General features: G+C 42.6%; 1 protein-coding gene across 1 annotated transcript in view; it reads left to right on the top strand.

The window, feature by feature from the left end:
* Positions 1–16,644: 16,644 nt before the first annotated feature.
* MAP2 (microtubule associated protein 2) overlaps positions 16,645–21,159 on the top strand; it is a 128,407-nt gene continuing 123,892 nt past the window's right edge. Inside the window, exons 1-2 of the mRNA XM_056496026.1 lie at positions 16,645–16,949; positions 17,302–17,370. The gene's annotated coding sequence lies outside the window, so the exon portion shown is untranslated. The remainder of the gene's footprint in view (positions 16,950–17,301; positions 17,371–21,159) is intronic.

Raw genomic sequence — 21,159 nt, 5'->3', positions numbered from 1 at the left:
AGGTAACTAACAGCCCTATGTGATTGATTAATAAATACCTTGGTCACTTTGCCAGGAAAAACTGGGCATCTCATGGCTACTTCAGAAGGGCAGCAGCAGGCTGGAAAAACTGCAGTGTGCTAACTCTCTCCTGACCTGCTATTCCTGCAAAGTTCCCACCAAAGAACTCTCAAGGAAACTTGAGTTTTATTTCAGAACAACAAGGAAAAATATGGTAGAGTTTGGAGATGTCAGTGTTGGAAGTGGTGCTTGCCAGAAGTAGTAACAGACCAAACTTGTAAGGCAAACAATGCTGTGCCACGGACTGACAATATCCCCTCATAATCTGTATTAAAAATAGATTTTGCAGGCTCCAGTTTTAGCATGATCCATTCAGTAATTCATAAGGTATTCCCATATGTTAGGGTGAGAGGAAGGTGGAAGTAGTGGGAGTTGGGGAAAAAGACATGGACTGATCCTTATGCAGTTTCAGTTCAGCTAATTGCATGTGTTTAAAATGTTGTAATGTGAGCAGATGGGGTGTTTCACAGTTATGTGCTCTGTGTCTGGATATATACACACACACACACATATATATGAAGTTCTTTAGTACTTGATTCCACAGATCTGTGCTGAGACTTCACCAACCACAGTGGGTGAGAGGATGGCATCAGTGGTGGGATGGGATGAGCGATCTAATATTGATATTCCCAAAACCACATGCGATGTGCACGTATTCACAGTGAGCAGTCCTACAGCTTGTGGCTGTGTTGCATTTGATGACAACCTCAAGACACCCTTTCAAAGGTTGCTGTGTCTTCTTGTTTGAAATCAGACAGCTCTGAAATAAGTAAACAAATTCTTCCAGGAATCTGAGCCTCAAATGTACTTAGTACTTTAATATCAGGGTAGTTTCAGTCTGGGAGTAACTTCAAGAAGGAGAATTGTCCCTGGCAGCAGTGGTTGTGTATCCTGCAAAATTGCAGGAATGTGGGTTCCCTCCTCTTGCTGAGATTGCTGGAGCATGCCAGTAAGCACCACGGTTACACATGGGATAATGGGAGTTCTTCTGACCGTGGTGAAATCCAACTTCAGTCCTGACTCTGCAGTCTCCTTGCTGCCTTTTATTGGCAGCTTCAGTGCTGAGCCTGTGATGGGTCACCAAGTCACCTGCTGCCCTCCTCAGATATTTTCTGTTCTCGTTCCCTCAGTTCTGTCCCTCCTGCCTGCCCTGCACCCTGGCCCCTTCCACACAGGTGTTTTTGGGGAAGGGGCAGTCTCTCTGCACAGAGCAGCCTGCTGGTGCTGTGCTCCACAGCAGGAGTGTGGCAAACAGGCTGTTCTCCTCCTTGCTGCAACAGCCCTGGAAGGATGGAGTAAAGCAGATGGCACCCTGCTTAATGAACAGCCAGCAGTTGAGTGAGCCTGTTTGTCAGCTTGGGCTTTGCTCTGTGCCTGCATCCCATGTTTGCCAAAGCTGGGCTTTTCAGTTGGAGCCTCTGCTCCTGCTGGGATCTCCTCAGGAAGATGGGCAGCCCCTCCCCTCTCTCCCCAAACTCTGGTCCCTAAGGTCAGCCTTTGCTCAGATCAGCTTTTCCCTGAGAGCAGCCAGGCTTTCAGCAGGACCTGTGTATGTGTATGGCTGGGCTTCACTTTGTGTGATGTACATTCTCTGAATCTTCAGGTAAGACAAATATTTTATTTAAAGACCTTTTTTCTTTTCTATTTTTCAAATCTTAACGGATTCTTTGGGATACTCTTTAGCATTTAAGAGCTGGAAGACACCTGGCTGAACCCAGGGGTTTTGCTTTCTTTCACTCTGAGAGACTGGTAGAGAAATTCTTGGTCGATTTTCAGCATGACCTCTAAGTGATTTGGACTCGACTGCTCTTTGCTTGTAGGGATTTTGTTTCAATGGGGCTTTTTGTGTTTATTAGTTCTAGGAGCAGTCCATAGCACTTGCTCTCAATTTTCAAGCTGCATCCTCTTTGCATTCTTTCCTGCTCCCCCTCCACATTGACTGGGAGGTGTGAGGAAGGCTCCATCTGTATTTACACATGCCAACAGTGAGTTGGTACAAGTAAATGCAGGACCTCATGCTCTGGCTCTGATTTGGAACTGAGGTCTCAAGCTACTGCTGTGTAGACAAAACGGAAACAATACAATAACCTTTTGCCCTGCTGCTGGGTAAGAAAGACCAAATGTGTAGTAAAGCTGGGTTGAAGAAATACTTCCTCACCAGTTTCTGGAAGTCAGGGCAGAGATGTTGGGCTGAGTTCTTGTTCCAGTGAGCTTCTTGGTGCCTTACAGCCTCTTTCCTCCTCCCACCCATTATTTTGTCTCATTTCTTAGCAGGTCCCCTCACACTGGGAGAGCTTTCAGTACTGTAGAGTCTTTATGGGCCTCAGAAGGAAAATAAGAGTAATTGACTGGGCACTATAGGCAAGGATCAGCTGTCACTACCCTTGGTATACCCAGGGGAAATAAGGAGATTCAGTCAGGTGCTTTTCAAGAATGAAAGATTAGTTCAGGGTGAGAGAATCCTTTGGTCTTTTAAAGGGGCAAAACCTTGAGCCACAGAAATTAAATAGCAATATAGAGTGGTAGTTGAATAAAAATAAAACGAAAGCACAAAAAAACCCTTAAGCTCTTTAGTTTATATTACTCTCCCAGTTCTCTATCAGATGGCAAGCACCTGGATATTAGGGACATGCAGTCAGGACACTTTTTATCTTCAACTGATACCTGCCTTTACAGTGTGCCTTCTGTTTGTCTGCTGATCACATGTTGTAGGGTAGAAAGCATTTTCTGGTCACAGTGACTTGTTTTTCAAGTTACTGAAGTGTAAAATAATTTCTACCAAGGCATTACAAAATAAAATAGTTTCTGGTTGTTTCTGTCTTGGCTGTACGTTGGAGTCAATCTGAACCAATGTGTGTGTTTGCACTTATTAATAAAATATAGCTTTATATAGAGAATGTTCCCACACTTGGTTTCTCCCTTGTTCAAGAGAATGAAAAGAGACAAAGAAAGAGGCTTTAAGGTACGCTAAGAGATAGATGAAAGCCAGAGTCAGAAAATTGTATACATTTCAGAAAAAAGGTTGAACAACAAGGGAAAAAGATGGAAAAAATGGAGTGTTAGCAATGTGAGTGTGTATTACACATTTGCCTAATTTTAAATTTGCTTACATTTCCTATATTTATTGCACAGAAACATTTCAGAATTATCCTGAATCTCTCAGGAGGAGACAATGTTTTCATACCTGAAAGCATCAGGTATGACCCCTAGGAAGGGCCTTTAGAAGCAGACATCAGAGGATAAGTTACTAAGCTCTTGTCTTTTCCTTTCTTCTTCCCCAGAAGGTTTTAATGCTTCTAAATAATCACAGTGTTTTGTGGTTGATACTTCCTGTTAAAATCTAGAGTAACAAAGTATTTTGGATTTTGGGAAAGGTGTATGTCCTGGTTTGACACTGGCCGAATGCCAGGCATCTACAGAAGTCATTCACCCTCCCCTGCCACAGCTGGGCAGAGGAGGAAAAAAATATAATGAAGGGTTCATGAGTTGAGATAAGGATTGGGAGATAACACTCCAAGGGGCAAAACAGGCTCAACTTAAAGATACAAAGTGAATATATTGCCAACACAGTCAGAGGAGATAATGAGAAGTAAAAGAAGCCTTTAAAATACCTTTTCCCCCCACAACCCATCTCTCCTTTCCCACTGACAGTGCAGAGAGACAGGGCATGAGAGTTTGGTCAGTTTGTCACCTGAGATTTTCTCCTGCTGCTCTGGGAGAGGAGCCCTTCCCTGTGTGACAGCAGGGTCCCTCCCATGGGAGAGAGCTCTCCATGAGCGTCTCCAATATGGATTCACTCTCACAAGCAGCAGTCCTGCCAAAACTGCTGTGATGTGAGTCCTTCCCATGGGCAAACAGTCCTCCCCAAACTGCTGTGGTGTGGGTCACTCCTCCACAGGGTACAGTCCTGCAAGGACAGGCTGCTCCAGCCTGGAACAAGGGAAGGGTCCTCTCTCTCAACAGGGTCTCCCACTGGAGCAGAGCCTCCTCCAGGCATCCACCTGCTTTGGCATGGGCACCTCCCCCAGGGGCTGTATCTCTGCAGCCCCCATGGATCCCATGGATCCCATGGGCTGTGGGTGGATCTCTGCAGCCCCCATGGATCCCATGGGCTGTGGGTGGATCTGTGCATTCCCATGGATCCCCATGGATCCCATGGGCTGTGGGTGGATCTCTGCAGCCCCCATGGATTCCATGGGCTGTGGGTGGATCTCTGCATTCCCACGGATCCCCATGGATCCCATGGGCTGTGGGTGGATCTCTGCATCCCCATGGATCCCCATGGATCCCATGGGCTGTGGGTGGATCTCTGCATCCCCATGGATCCCATGGGCTGTGGGTGGATCTCTGCATCCCCATGGATCCCATGGGCTGTGGGTGGATCTCTGCATTCCCATGGATCTCTGCATCCCCATGGATCCCATGGGCTGTGGGTGGATCTCTGCATTCCCATGGATCCCCATGGATCCCATGGGCTGTGGGTGGATCTCTGCATCCCCATGGATCCCATGGATCCCATGGGCTGTGGGTGGATCTCTGCATCCCCATGGATCCCCATGGATCCCAGGGGCTGTGGGTGGATCTCTGCATCCCCATGGATCCCAGGGGCTGTGGGTGGATCTCTGCATCCCCATGGATCTCTGCATCCCCATGGATCCCCATGGCTGAGGGGCACAGCTGTTTCACCATGGTCTCACCACAGCTGCAGAGGAATCTCAGCTCTGGCAGCACCTCCTGCCCCTCCTGCACTGACCTTGGTGTCACCACGTTGTTTCCCTCACATGTTCTCATCTCCTCTTCTCTGGCTAGAAAAAAACCTGTGTCCCACTTTGTTTTAATTTTCTTCTTAAATCTGTTATCACAGAGGGGTTACCAACCTCTCTAATTGGCCCAGCCTTGGCCAGCAGCAGGTCCATCCTCAAAGCCATCAGGGATTGGTGCTACCAGACATGGTGGAAGCTTCCAGCAGCTTCTCACAGAAGCCACCTCTGTGGCCACCCTGCTACTGAAAACCAGGCCAAGCAAAACCACCACAGTGGGAAACAGTGGTCTGTTAGTACATGGGATATGTGCAGAGGTGTCTTTTTGCTGATGAGATGCTCTTAAGACTCTCCAAATATGTAAAGCAAAGAAAAGCCCTTTGGCCCAGCCAGTGTCTTTCACTGAACCTTGCCATGTGCTCTTTGGGTGACTTCCCTCTTTAATGTTGAACCCAGCCCTCAGGAGAGGCTGAAGAAGAGATGGGAGTAGAGATCTATGTATGTGAGGTAGTGGAACAGTGGCAGAAGAAAATCTGAGAAAGGTTTCATCAGGGTCCCCTCCTGCTAGACTAAGTGGGGGCAGCAGCTGGAAGCCAGCAAGGATCACCAAATGCAATCTCCTGGGGGAATAAAAAGGGCTGGAAGAAAAGTGTGTTGCTCACCACTGCAGTGGTTAGAGCTCAGCACTCAGATGTCTTCAGTGGATGGTCTTTGAGAAACTCTTAGCATGAATTTGAATAGAGCATTTACAGCTTAACAGATGACATCTTGTAGCAAAAAATTGAAATATCTTGGAGTAATAGCACAAGTTAATAAAGGATCAGGCAGCTTTAGCAAATCTGAATTTTCTGACTCTTGACCTGCAGATCTCTGCAGCAGGTATAGGTTTTGTCACCAGCTGGTTATTTTGGCTTGGCCCTGTGTATTTTTATTAGTGAAACTGTTGAGTTATTAATGACTTTTCATGGTTCCTTTTATTAAGAAGTGCAATAAATATTTCTTTCACTGAATTTTGTCTCTGAATATAAAAGAACAAGAAATTAAGTCAAAGAGAGGATTGGTAGTTTCCAAACTAACATGCAGTCTCTTAAAAATCTCATATATGCAATGAATAGAGTATGAGTTCCATAATGAAAACCCGTTCCTTTTTCACTAGTCCTTTGTCCTGTGAAATCTCTGCCAGGCAGATTTATATCTGAATGAAAGCAATGAAATGCTGAGGGATGATTTTGCCAGTTGCAAGTTGTGGTTTTGCTTTGACCAGAAAGCAAAAATGGTGAAGGAAGGTAGTACAAAATAATTAGGAAATTGCGACTTCTGCTGTGAAGAGTTACATCCCAAGTTTGTTGTGTTTGATTTGATTTGGGGTTGGCTTTATAGTCTGAAGTCAGTTAGTAGGAGGTAAGCCTGTGTCTTTGGGAGAGACTTGCTGTACTGAGGTTGGAGGGGAGAATGGCCCTTGGAGCTTCTCTTCTGCTCACTGGAATGCTGCTGAGCCACAGGCAAAGTGTGAGTTCTGCGAAGGGAGAATCCCAGGAGACTCAACAAAATAGCATAGTGCCCAAAAGCCAGGGCTTACAAAGGTGAGACTAATCCTTTATGAGGAAAACATCTCTAACAGGATCCCCAGCATCTAAAAAATAATACAAAATAAGTCCAGTTTCCTCATAAACTAGATTCTATTTATCAGGCTTTTGTGGGTCTGTGCATGTGCCTGCAGACAGACTACATCAAAGAAGGAGATCCGAGGGATCCATTCTGCCTCACTCACCTGGGTGAGTGGCTGCTACAGCTCCAGCCATCCTGCTAATGCCAGTGGGGATATTCAGGGCATGGTGGAAGACGACGTGAGCAAAGCCAGCAGACCAGAAAATGCAATCTTTTTGTGGAGCTGGGAAGAGGTCCCACTAACGTGTGAAGGGTTGCAGGAGGATGCCCTCCATTTCATGGCTTCTGTTCAGGTGGGGCTTCAGACAGGTTGAGCCATGCCCTGGTGTATTTTCTGTCATACCTTCTTGCAGAAAAATGGGTTAGTTGCTACTCATTAACTTAGCTGTGGTGAGTGATGATGTTACAGTGTAAATCTGAAAATGCCTTTGTGGTTTGTGCTGCCACAAGCCACACACAGGGACTTGGGAAGGTTTGCAAGGATAGCTTTAGGGGATCAGTAGTGAAGTTGGAGTTGTTTACTCTGATAATGTGAGCTTTTAGTTCACGGTAGGATCCTAGTATAGTCCATTCTGTAAATGATGCTGAGTTCTGCATTGGCTTTATGGGGGTTTTGGTTGTTTGGTTTAGATTTTTTTCTCTTTTTGTTTCTTTGTTTTTGACTTTCCCTCCTCTCAAGAAATTTATCTAGTCTGATCTCTTTCTGTTTTTGAAATTGTAGCTTTTTATTTTTTATGAGGAAAACAATGCATTTCAATCTTACAGAGTTTAATTAAAATCTTTCCCCTCAAATATGGCATCAAGTCAGTGGAATTAATACGCTGCTTGTTTGTCTCTTAGTACAGTTTGTTTGCTGAGAAAGTGTCTTGTGTAAAACTCCAGGCCTTGAAGGACAGGCTGACATGAGTGTGCCTGACTCCACACGGATGGGCCTTTAAAAGGTGTCAGTGGAAATTGCTCTGTACAAGATTCAGCTCCTAAGAAGGGACACCCCCTGTGTTTTTCTACTGATGTTGGTCCTGACTTGGTCTGCAGGGCCAACTTCCAAAAGCAGTGGAAGCTCAAGCTCCCATCGACTATGTGCAGAGAATCATCAGTTAAGAAAGGCACAGAAAACTGGATGCTTGTTAATATTCATCCTTAAATGATTTATGAGGCTAAAGAGAATAAACAAGTGACACTTTATATTTTGTTACAGCGGTCTCCTATCCTTGTTTAGTACTGTTAGTGGAGAGCTTGTGTCCAGAAGGGTGTTTGGTGACACCATCAGCTGAATAAGGTCTTTCAGATGTGTCTGTCTGCATTAGTAATGAGAATGCTTGCTCTTGTCTTACAAAGGAACCATTTCTTTAAAATATAAACTCCTTCTTCCCAATCGCTCCACAAATGATTCCATCATCAGAATTCTCATTACAGCCGTCTTTCATCTCTTTAACATTGGATGAAAATCTCTTTGTCTTCAAGTTCCTTCAATTATTAATGATTCAGTTGTATTCTTTTTGCCAATTGGTGCAGAGAGAACCTTGGAGCAAATGTGTATTAGTTATTCAATTTATTCTCTCCTCTTCATTCCTTCTGAGGTCTTTCTTAATAGTGCTGTTCTTCTGGCTTCTCACTCACAGGTTCTGCACCATTGCATGGGGCTTTTTTCTCAAATATAGGAGCCATTGTGCCCCAAAGACTAACTTTATTTTTGAAACCTTCTAAAAAGTGGTAAGGAGTCTTCTTGCAAATGCTGGGAGCATCTTCATTTTTCAGTTTTTACGGTGGTGTTAATAAGTGGTCAGGCACCTTTATCTGAGCCAGTTGTGCCCTATGGACCAGGTAGAAGTCTGGAGGATGCCAGCCTCTCTAGGCACTGCTCTTGGTGCTTTATGTATAAAAATAAATAAATTAACCTTCCTCAGTAGCAGGGCTTTTAGTTACCACACACACTCACACTCACACACATACAGATTTGCTTTTAATTAGCCCAGTTATTAATATTTTACTCCCCCCTCCTTCATCCCCCTCACCCATCCCCCCATTGATTTAGAATGTAATTGTTTTCTTCCTTTGTCTTCAAAATTATATTATCTGAAAGATTTTTGTTACTGCTTGGGTTTTCTGAACTAAATTCTTGGGAAATCTGAGCTTTAGAGAAACCTATCTGAAAACATGTGCTTTACAAGGAAAAATTGGAAGAATGTTTTCCCAAACTCTCCCTTTTGCTTATCTGGACTCTCCCCAGTTTGTCAGTATCTATCTCATTGTGCAAACCTGACATTTAGGCATTTCTCCAACTGAGACACCACCACCAAGGAGAACAGAATAATTATCCCAGTGTTTTAGGGATAGTATCCCCATTAGGATAAGTAAAACTGTGGTTTGTCTTTTTTTGCCCACAGTAATTCTTTTTCTGTCAAACTGCTGTGACTATTTAGTTCTAATTTGTCTAGTTATGAGTCTGAGGTTGTATCTCTCAATATGCTGTTCAGTCCTTTTTTTCTTGATTTCCTGCTTCTAGATCTGGGAGCTGCTGTGCAATATGCTGCAATGATCTTGGTTTTGGAAGATGCTTTCCTGTGACAAGCTCATCCTAACTTGGGGTGAAACCCAAATTTTATAAAAGCAAAATCAGGAGTGGTGAGAGGAATTTGTTGGCATTTGTTATTGACAAACTAATATTGCCAGAAGTATCTTTTAAGTTGTGCTCTTGCCCTGTAAGTATTTAGGTACTTGTAAACTATTTGGTTTATTTTTGCCAAAATACTTGTAAAGATGGCATTTAACTTAATGGTTTGTCATTTTCCACAGTTTCAAGAGACCTTTCAAGAGAGAGTGTGGTGTTTAGGAATATGTTTGTGGAAATAAAGCAGGCTCTTGTTTGGATTGCTTTGAAGTCTGAAATACTCTCTTGGGTCAGGGAGGTCAGGGAGGATCCACACAACTTTCTAAGCTGCATCTGCCTTGTTTTGAGTGTTTCTTAAATTTCTCTTCTCTATTCTAACCTGAAGTTCTGCTTCTTTTTAAAAAAAATCACCTGCAGTATGTGCTCCTTGTTGGTCTTGTGAAAATTGAACAATCTTGAGTATGTTGAGTTGTAGCTTTCTGTGCATCATCTTTGTTATGTCTCTCTGCTGAACCATGACTTGTCCTGTCTGTGTTTCAGATAATATAGATTCTTCTTTTGTTGCCTTTTATGTTGCTGGCTAATCATAATTCAGTTTGTTCCTTAGCTTTTCTGATTATATTCTCATAGTTTTGCTTTTCCTTATTTATTTGGGATTCATCTCTGTTTTCTGCATGATTTTTTTTTTAATATTCAGGCTCTTTAAAAGCTTAGCGTATTCTTCCTATGTAATTGTAGAGTTTATTAAAGCTGCTGAACACACTGAATTTTGCCTTTCTTTTCTAGTTATGTGTACCTCTAGAGCCTTGCACAGAACATAAACCCTTATCTTTTGAGCTGTGCATGCTTCTGTTCCCTGTCAAACTGAACAGAAGAAACTCAGGTAGGATGGTAGAGGAGCCAAGACTGGCATCTCCTCTCTCCATCCTCCCCTCTGCCTTTCCTCTTTTTAAATCCAGATCATGTTCTCCTTGGTGCCCTAGAATTGCTCTGGGATCACTTCTCTGATAGACAGTATCATCCTTTGAAACCGGTGTAAACCAGTGTCTAGATTGCTTGTAGTAGCAAGAAGCTCTGTGCCAGTCACTGAAACAGCAGGAGAAGTTTCCTCACTTACTGGCCATGCTGCCCTTTGGGCCTGTCATCTAAAATGCCATGGATAAAGGTACTACTTCGTGTGAAAGAAGGTCACGTCCCTTGAGGTATATGAGATAAGTTCCAAGGTCCTTCATTTATCCCAAAATCCCTTTTGTCTAATGACTTTCATGTATTCTACCCCATTCTGATAAACTAGATTTGACTGTAATCACATTACACTTCCCAAAAGTCTCCCTGCTGATGGTGATTGGATGTGGCACCCTTTGCTTTGTACCCTGAGCTCATGGACAGTGTGAGGACTGTGAAATAACTACTGTCTTTCACCCTTGGGGCAACTACCTGCTTCAGATCAAAGAAGAAATTTACATGTACAAACAGCTTAAAAATAATTGTGGACAGTACTGTGAGACCAAGGTGAATGAAAGTTATGTTTAAGTTATCTAGTCCAAGTCTCCAGTCATTAAACCCATTTTAGTCTTGATGTGGTAAGTGCTGTGAATTCGTTGGAGCAGTGGCTGACTTAAATGTGTGTAGGCAAAGAGGGAATTGTAATCATTGTAACCACAGGAAATCTGCTTTTATGATGATGAAAACAAGAATCAATCATAAGTAGCTAATGAATTAGCCTACAGTATCTGCTATGTGTATTTCACAGTAAATGTGATAGTCAGAATCCAGACAGTATCTGTAATGTGCACTGCCAGCCCTCCTTACCTATATCTGAAATGCTACAAGAGTGTGCATAAATACAAATTGTGATCCAGGTGCCCGAGGAAGGGCAAGATTTTAGCAGGCTTTGTCTTAGAGGTCGGAGTGGCTGTGAGCTGCAGTTGGTTTTACTGGAAATCTGTAGTCTGGGAAGGGTAGGCATTGGCCAGGCTCAGCCTGGCTGCCTGTGTGAAGAGGGGATAAGCTGTTACATCATTCTGGCAGTGCCACATCCGAGCCCATGTGGGTCAGGCTGGCAGCCAGCAGCCTTCTCATAAGGCTGCTTTTGTTGTCTCTCCTCTGAGGTGAAGAGAGAGCTGCTTCCCCTCCACATGGCTCAGCTGCCCGCAGCTCTTCCATGGGTTTCTGCCTGACTGCCTTCCTTACATAAAGTGTTGCTAAGTGAGAAGCTGTTCAAACCAATTGTGCTACATGTTTCTACGTTCCTGCAATTTCGACTGCCTGTCTGGTTGGTTTCGCTGTCGAGGAACAGCAGTTAGCTGAGCTAACCAAATGGAAAAAAAAAAAATTCTTGAAGGAAAGTATGGACACAAGAGAAAAAAATCATCTGGTAGCTCTTAGGAAGGCGACAACATATTTCTGAGAAAATATTGATCTTTAAGTTAAGGAACAAATACCTTTTCACTGAAATGGGTAACAGATACCAACCTGTTTCAGGCAAACCTCAGTACTGAAAATAGTATTAACTATTTTCAGTTAATATATATTAACTGTATACCAGCATCCTATTGACTGAAAAAAACATGTTTTCCTAAATATGAATGGTATTTGAATTGAAATACTATCCAAAACCTATGATTAGACAAACAGCTAAATCTGTCTATTTTGCATTGCAGTTACTGCTTTATACGTCTTTAAGACCACGCCAGCTTTGTTTATATTTTAATTGCCTGTTTTGCAAAATCTGCTTCAACAAATGATTCATTCGTTTAGAATATTTTGTTTATAAATTTAATATAGAAAAATAGCTAAGGCTTCTGTTAAAAATCATGACAGGATACTTAATTTAAAAGCATTAGGCTCCCTGGTTAAGTGAAGTACAAACTGATATATTAATAAATTCTATTACAGTAGCTGTGGTATTTTACAGTAAGCAAGTTTTTGTCTTGCTTGACTCATCACCTCACTGGTAGGCCAGGAGAGGGAAAAGGTGAAAACAAGTGATACAGATTCTATCTGCAGTATTTTCTTAGTCATAAACCATGTGATAGGATGGAGGAACAGTTGGTGTTTCTCTTTGATGCACTGCTTGTCACGTGAACACCCATCAGGGCAAGGGCTGTGTGTTCACTCATACGATCTTTGAGCCTCCCACTGCTGACTGCTGTCAATTGCTTCTGAGTTGGGGAAAACACAGGGAATCAACTGGAAATTTAGATGGCTTTCAGGAGCAGTGCAGTCACAAGGCACGTCTAGGCTGTGCCAGTTGAGACACATCAGATGTCTTTATCATGTTTCAGGGATTCTCTGAGATGGAGACTTGCTTCTGCCATGTCCAAATTTGGGGTATGGTTGCTCACTCATCTCTTTGCTTTTCCTTTCTGGATGGATTTTGAGGTTGGGTGCTTGTTTCTGCCCAGCTCTCAGTGTCACTAGCACCCCAGAAACAGTAGGCTGAACAAACTGTTCTCCTCCACATGCAGTACCCAGGAGAGAAGGGATGGTTTATTTGGGGGTAACTATACAAAAGCTTTCCTTGCAGTTGTTACTAGTATCTCTGCCACATATACATAAAAGGTTTATGGTCTAACAAACACATTTAACAAATTTTATTTTCTTACTCTTTTGTTCTTACTGGTCTCTAAGCTAGAAACAAAGGATTTCCTCAGAAATTCAAAGAATTTGGTAGCTTCAAAGGGTTAAGTGCAGTATTGGTTTCTCTGGAAAACAGAGCTGGGAGTATTTGAATATACTACATCTTCCAGCTTGATTTCAGTGACATGCTGGCACAGAGGGAAGTAGAAAATCCTTTTCTAGATATTCCACATATTGATTATTTAGTTGAGGAGAGTCAGCTAGGATTCTCGAAAGAGAGATTATGTCTGAAAGTATCTGTCTGACACGTTTAAAAGAAATAAGCTGAAGTAGGGGAAAGAGAGGCCATAATAAATGCCTGGGATTTGAAGACTCATTTGTATAATCATGCTACACAGAACCCCATGTTGTATCAGCTGGTGTGTCAGTGGGTGCAAGAGAACTGGCCACAATAGTCAGTGTGAAGGGATGACTTTGGATGAATGCTGGGAAAGTGTAATGTCACCAGTGCAGACCTGGTGGTAGCCTGGGACCTCTATTGGTAGCCTGGGAGGAAGAACAGATGAGTCCTGTAAAGATGCTGGGATCTGCTATGGATACAACGCTGGTGGCAGCACTAGTGTAAAGGAAATAATATGATTGAAAGGGCCCTGGGCTGGCTGCACAAGGTGGGCAGATCAGCTCCTGCTTGCTTCTGCTTTGAGGAGAAGACTGAAAACCAGGGTCCCCCTCCATTCTGAATCTTTCTAACCTGCCTTGAAATCCTTGTTACCCACAGAGGCTGCTAACTCGGCCTGTGGCTTTTCATAACTGCTCCACATCCATCCTCTGTTTTGTCAGTAACCACAGAGAGGAGGGCAGTGACTCCAGCCTTATAGCCTTCCTCACTACACAGCCCTGGTGAAAGAGCTAGTGTGCTAAACTGTATCTGTTTTTCTAGAATAATTAATGCTCTTATATTTTGTTTTTTCCTCAAATGGATGGTAAAATAGATAGTCTGATGTTTGTTACTACTGCAGAAGATCAGACAATATTTAGAGTCTGGTGAAGCATTTGTCTCTTCTCACACTCTCCAGAAGGCAGTCATCCCTGTTTCAAGTTCTAAGACAATAGTGAATAAAAAGAAAATTCCCTGTTCCAGGCTATTTTTACTGGAGTGGTGCAGTTCCTGTTCAGTAGACCTATGCCTCATAATCTCCATCACTGATGATATTGGAAGCTATTTTAAGCATTGCATAAAATGTTCATCCAGTCTTTGCTAAAAAAGTAGCAACCAACCCACAAGTCCTTTGTTAAATGCTGGTTGCAAGGCTTCAGCAGTGATTTGGGTAGAAAGATTTTAGGCTGAGGTTGTGGAAGCACCTTGCTTTGTTTGGGAACAGGGGTCATGTGTGACCTTGGGAAAGCCCAAACTGTTGATTGTTCTTTCCTCCCCCTACCCCCTCATTATCCTGAAAATGAGGAGAACACTACCATTATCTATTTAGGGTTTTGGCTCTTCTGATTTATAATGCCAGCTGTTTTCTGTTTTGCCCAGCATCTTGTACAGAGGGACCCAGTTTTCAGCTGGACAGTAATGAAATTCATTATCTTGTGTGAATATGATAATGAAATTAAACCCACCTGAACCAGCAAAATCATTTAGAGTTTAGATCAGGCCTTAGTCACAGTCTCACCACCTCCATTACTGAGATTGTAAATGTCTTTAATCCTCTTTGAGAAGTACAATGCTGAAAAAGTAATTTAATAATTTCCAGGATTTTGACTTGTCTTCCTTACATTTGTATTTTCATTGTGTTGGGATGCATTGATTTTATGAGTGATGAGTTTCCTACTTCTGTGAGTAAGCCAGGTAAACATGAGGTTAAATCTCAGATAGGGCTGAGTATTCTTTGTGTTCCAGCATGGATTAGGCTCTTCATTGCTATCTCCTCCTATGCCTTTTGTCTTGTCAGAAGTATTTTTATAGGCATGAAAACATATATCGCAGGGCAGCCAGAACAAAGTTGATGATTAAGATGGTTTTTATTTGCAGTATCTGAGGATGAAGCCATTTGCCATGGGCTGTTTGAGCAGATTGTGTCTCTGGAAATGCTTTCATGGGCAGACTGAGGTGATTTGGGTAGCTGGTGGAAGATTCATCCTGGGTTCCAGGGTGTGGGACACAGGCTGGCAATGTGTATCCATCCCTTGTGAGCCACGTGAATTCTATTAGAACCTCTGAGAGAAATTGCAGGACAGCTTTCAGGACTTACTCTTCCACCATCCCAGCTCCACAACGTTTTTTCTGGGACCTCCCAGAGCTCCTGCTTGCTTTGGCTAGTGAAGGGGAGCTGTGGAAGTGAGGGAGAGATCATAGCAAAGCTGTGGACAAGAATGATGGAGCTCAGGAAGACAAGGCAGGATTTAGGGTTTCCTTGGTTTCTGCAGAGGATGATCTCTGCAGTGGGAGGTTTAGCAGAAGCAGGCACCCCTTCCTGTGAGTCACAGGAGGCTTTTTCAGAGGAAAGGTCTAAGAATTGCACCAGTGCAACTCCTGCTTGTTTTTTTTCTGTTCCTTCCAAAAGGCCTTTTTTGCTACCATGTGGTACTTGCTCCACTGCCATCCTTGCCCCATGCAACCTACCTTCCTTCGTTTCCTCATCCTCCTCACTGCTGTGGTGGTTGAGAGAGTGGGGAAAAACTGTCAGCTCAGGACAGATGCTCTTAAGTTACTGAGATCTGTTTATAGCAGTGGGGGTGGAATTTCTTTTTGATGCAACGCTTGATGGATGTGTGAAGTCATCCTGTGGTTATGGGGAAAGACAGAAAGGAATTGATTCCCTTTGCAGCCCTCTACCCTCAAAATTTTGGGAGACAATCCCTGGAAATCAGTGGGAAATTGGTTACTCCTTTCTGTAAGCCCCTTGTCCCACTCAGAGGTAAATGGGGTTGGCTGGACTTCTCCCAAATTTTGTGGTAGGGAGATGTTTCATTTTCCTGTTGGTAGCTTTTCCTCTCGAGTGCTCTGCTGTCACGGGGACTGAGAAACACCAGCTTACTGCTGGAAAGTGAACCTAGTTGACTTGTGTGTCCTGAGTGCAGGGAAATTTAATCTTGTCTTCAGTCTTTAAGCTGGACTCATTGGTTACTTCTGACCGACTGCTGCTTTGCTGTGTGTGCTGTTTTATTGCAAACTTAAAATCTTGAAAACAAACCAGTTCATTTTTTAATTTTTCTCATATTCTTTTAAAAAATTAATTTATGTTTCTCTACCCCTTCTTTATGATCCCTTCCCACCTGAGCTGTTTATCACCCCAGCTTTTCACAAAACATGGGGTGATTTCTGAATTCACAGGTTACTTTTCCTACTGAGATTAATACTGTCCTGAAGAAAACCTTGGGATAAGGAGATGAGATCAAAGCAGACAAAAACAACTGAATTGTGTTCACTAAAACTGAAGTCCTCACTTCACAAATAACTTGTTTCTGAGATGAACTGTGCAGTGAGCCCTGTTATACTCTCGTATTAGTCCTGCAGGGTCCTCACTTTCCCCTACAGTCCTGCAGCACTTCTGCATTTTCCCTGGCTTTATTTCCCCTTGGTATGAATAAGCAAATGCAAGGCTCAAATAACATAGTCAAGCTGATTCCAACACATGAACAGCACTAGACAGAAAAATAAAAGTGGGAGAGTGAAAAGCAGAAAATACTAAATCCCTCCAGACCTCCTTTTATCACGTACCATCCATAAACCCTGTTTGGGATTTGGATCAGCATCACGGCAGAACCCGGGTGCGCTGCTGCCTGTGTGCAGTGCAGGCTTGTGTGTGTCTGGCAGCAGCACAAAAGAAACCAGTTGATGATATTCATGGGATTAAAGGCCCGGTTCCTGGGGACACACTTGGTTGGAAGCAATTAAAATGCCTGTCAGGCATTTGATACCAGCAAGCCCTTGACAAACCGCTTCAGCCGCCGCGAGGTGCAGCATCCTATTGTAAGTGGATGATGGCGGAGCTGGCTGCCTTGTCGTCGTTCTCGAAATTTCTGTGGCCAGTGAACTCCCTCTTCCTCTCCCACTCACCCTCTATTCCTTCTCACCACTGCGGGGACTTCTCCTGATTTGCAGTTTTCCTTTTCCTGACGTACACATGGTAGATACGAGCTGGTGGCTTGCAGACTGCGTCTGTCTGGAGATAGGCAGCGAACCGATGGATAACAACACTCCGGGAGAATGATTATGCAGCAATTTAAGGATAGGCTTTTGTGGTATGGCAGCATATGAGCTGGTAATGATTTTATTTCAAAAATGTCAGCTTTGTTTGCTTGTTGAGAATTTGAGAGAGTTATACCTTTGTGCTGAAGCTTTTTGGATTTTTTCTGCTGTAGATTAAAATCTGTAGCAGTGCACACTGGATGAATTAAAATAAATAGGTAATAAACTTCTGTGGATTTGTTTATAAATGCATTGATGTATGCATAGTGTGTGTTATATGCAGACACACCTTCATACACGGATGACTGTATGCATTTTTGTCTTTGTATGACAGAAGTAAAACTTTTCTCATAGCTAAGAACTGTTTTTCAGCAAAAAATAAGTGTTTTCAGGGTTTTTTTGCCCCTCCCTTTGTTTTGTGTTAGCAGATTCTTCAGTGTATAGTCTTGGACGCAGCGTGCTGATTGGAATCTTCTTGTTCAGAGATCGGAAAGGTAGGATGCCTCTCTTTGAATGTGAGAATCATTGTGGTACAGGGTGTGGGCTGCTTTGTCATTTTGGTTTGCCTTTTTTATTTAAACAATAGTAGGTTGTTTTTTGGTTTTTTGGTTTTTTTTGTCAGCTTTGCAGAGATTTTCACATTGTTATGCCAGGCACTGTGAAGTTATTTTTGATGTGTAAGCATATGCTCTAGGTAACTAATTAGTCCTTTTGGCTGCAGCTGCCAAAGGGTGAGGTACAAACCCAAATGCTTGTCTATTGTCTTGTGTTAGTATAGCCAGGGTGCAAGCTGCCTCCTGTCATACCACATTTGGGTTGTCCTGATATTGATTTTAACATCAGCAAGGACAGGGTTAAACTGGCACTTCAGAAATTATGGCTGCATATCAAAAGGAGGAAAACAAGCTGGGTTTTTTTTTTGACAATGTCATTGCTAATTCCCAGGAGTAGCAGTTTATTGTCCTCTTCCCCTAGGACCTTTTTGTTGTGATTACTTTAAGCCCTTGCCCCTATAAAGGAAAGGGGGAGATAAAATGTTACAGAATAAAATCTCTAAGTTACTTTGTATTGGACTTCTAGGTGTGTCAGGTGGTTAAGAAATACAGATTTCATTGATTTGCGGTGAGGGCTGTGCTCAAAAAATAAAAAATAATCAAAATCTAGGCAGGATTGAAAATCTGCTCCCTTCACCTTGATGGAGAGAGAAGAAGGTATATCCATCTTGAATTAACTTCTCAAATGCCAGTTCTCACCCAACACCTATCAAACCAGACTTTATGGTGTTGTTCTCTGTTATGGTGCCCTACAGGTGATAATTCTTCTTAGGTCTGCATTTAGACCTGGAGGAAATGTGTACAACCACAATATGCATGTGGCTTTAGTCTGAAGTTTTAGGGGGCCTTTTAAAAACCTAAAAAAAACCCACAGAATTTTTTCTGGAAAGGAGGTTATGTTTCACTCTTTGAGAAAGCCTGGACACCTGAAATGGCCATTGTGGCTCCCCAGACAATCAGGAGACCCAAACCAGAACCTGGGCACTGGCAGAGGTGTGGGCCACTGCTATCAGCAAAGCATGCCTCAGAAAGGTAGTGAATAATCAAGATCACTGAAATTAATTTCTAGGACTGGTTGATAGATGCTTTTTTGTGAGGGAAAGCATTTTGAATATTTCCAGATATTCGTTCTCTTGTGTTCTTACATACAATTCGCTTCTTTGTTTTCTTTTTCTATACATCTCTCCATTCTCTTGGCTCTTGTAGTTTTTCTGTCATTGGCAGAAGCTTTTTACCTATAGATTTTTCCTGCCTGAATAAAATTCTTGAAAGGAACTCTTTACTTGCTAGTTTATCTTAGCTGCATTTAATACTGTTTCCTTCTGGTATCAGTTATCACTAGACTCATTGAAATAGAAAAGCCTGTAGTAAATAGTGTTTAAAATGCTTTAATTTGTGAAAAATACATTCAGTGATTTGATGTTAGCTAAGAGCAAGTCCCTTCTCTTCCCTCTTTTAATTTCACTTCCATTGTTCAAGGCAACAAGCCAAACTGCGGTCTCATTCTGATTTCATTAGTGTTTTCCAAACTGTGTCTCAAGGACTAATACTGCTTGCTGGGCTTGATGTCAGAATCCAAGGTTCTGCTGCAGCATTGGAGAAGGGGAAAGGAAGGATCTCTCACAAATAGAATGATAGCATTGTTAGCAGGCAAGTAAAGCTGCCTAGTTTTTATAGTATTGATGGGTAAAGAGTCCAGTTTTTTGACAATATGATCACTTCAGATCCCAGCAGGTTTTCATCTGCTATGGAAATGTCTCTTATCTCTTGTGCACAGCATTTTATCAGTCCTCTGTGGTATCCTAAAAACAAAGAAGGGGCATCAGCTATTTGTTACTAAATCAGAGTTGGTGGAGACTGGATTTTTTTGCTACATATAAGCATACATATACATTTCTTGTACTTCTGGTTTAGCAGTCATTTTGGCCTTCTGCTTTTATCTGGATTTTTAAGATTCATGATACAAATCATTCCTTTGGGCTACAAAGAAGTAAATGAAATGTTATACTGACAAAAATGGAAATTATTTCAAACAATATAAATTTCTTGATGAAGAGGTAAGGGGCAGTGAGGCTGTAAGAAGAGAATTAATTCTAGATTGACAGGACTTAAAAATCCTGTGGCCACAGGGGTAGCCTAAGTTGGCTTGGAACATCAAAAGCAAAGCATTTTGTTAGCTGATAGAAGAAGCCAGAGTGTGCAGCAGCAGTGAGGTGTGCTGGATACAGTTTGTGTAGTCCAAGGCTTACAGCCAGGATGACGTGATGTTTGGCACTCACCTTCAATTAAACACATGACATGTTGACCAAATGCACCAAAGGCACCCAGAAGTATCCTGTGGTGTCATTTCATCAGTGGTGTCATGGTGTCAGTTCATCCCCAGGGCTGTCCTGCAGCTTCAGGAGTGAACTTGGGCCTCCAGGTCTGCCCCTGCCCTGAGATTGCCATCTGTGTTTTAGTGATCCTCACAGAGTAGGTAAGGAGGCCATTTGCTTGATGGCTGTTCTAGGCTGGTTCTCAGCATCCTTGGTTTGTTTGCTTGGGTTAGGGTTAGATCACTGGGAATGTTGTCTTGTCCCATGGTTACATGAAACAAGTAGTGGTTTGAGCATTGGGATCAATGGTGCTGACTTTGATTTATGTCTTGTGCTTGATGAGCAATTCTCATTGATGATTTTCGTGCTGTTCTACTGATTACAAAGGCTGTCTCATAGGCAAATCATTTGGTGGCAAATAAGGGTCCTGTATTCTGGCATTTCTTCCAGCTGCAATGTGAGCAGGGTCACTTGCAGGATCTGCCTTTTCCACTTGCATGTCAGTTTTCATTGGACTTGCAGGAAGGCAGTTACCTCTGTAACAAAATAGGCTGAAGTTGGTCAAGGGACTCAAAAGTTACTGTCAGCAAAGAACATAATCTACATGAAACTTTCAATGACCAAGACTGGAGCTAATAGATCCTGATGAAAGTTCTTTCATATGTGTTTGTATCTTGTGTCCTCTCCTGTGCCAGAACTTCCACTATTCCAGTTACTCCATGTGTGGCCATGTGCTGCCACAGCTGGGCAGGACACAAGGTGCTCTAGAGTTGCTCTGGCTGCTGACTGGCCATTGTGTGCGTGTTGGGAAGGTCACAGGCACTAAATGGTGAGGTTATGGCAGTGCTTTCTTCATTTAAAGGAAGAATGCAATTTAATTTTGTTTTTAATTTCTGGGAAAAAAAGTTTCTCTCCTTAATTCTCTGTCAAGCTACATTTAAGTATTAAAAGCTAGGGATAGTTAGACAGCAGAAGTTTGGTAATGTTAGAAAGGACCCTGTGTAACCTGTCCAGAAAGTAATCAGTAAAGCACAAGAATCCAGTGGAGGATGAACTGGAGCAGGAGCTGGGCTGACATGGCCTCAACTGGAGGAAGAAGGTGCACCTGATTAGGTGCAGGCCTGAATGACTGTAAACTGCTGGGTTAATTCCTGAAGGTTTGTGTCCTCTTTCTCTTTGTTATTTTCTTTGTCTCTAAAACAGACAAAGAAATGCCAGTGTATTTCTCAGGAGAAGTATTCATCAGTTTCACAAAATGATTGAGATCCTTGATTACAGGAAGCTGCTAGATTTGGTCATGAGATTTAGGATGGTGGGTTTTGTTTTGGCTGTGGTAACAAAGGCGTTTGTGGTATTATTGCACTAGCAGTAGCAATAAAAATGTTAAAATACATTTACTAAGACTTGATTTCTC

This window comes from Oenanthe melanoleuca, chromosome 7, assembly GCF_029582105.1.
Source record: "Oenanthe melanoleuca isolate GR-GAL-2019-014 chromosome 7, OMel1.0, whole genome shotgun sequence".
In the NCBI taxonomy this organism is placed as follows: Eukaryota; Metazoa; Chordata; class Aves; order Passeriformes; family Muscicapidae; genus Oenanthe; species Oenanthe melanoleuca.
Note: the sequence above shows the minus strand (reverse complement) of the source record. Positions and strands in the feature narration are given on the sequence as shown.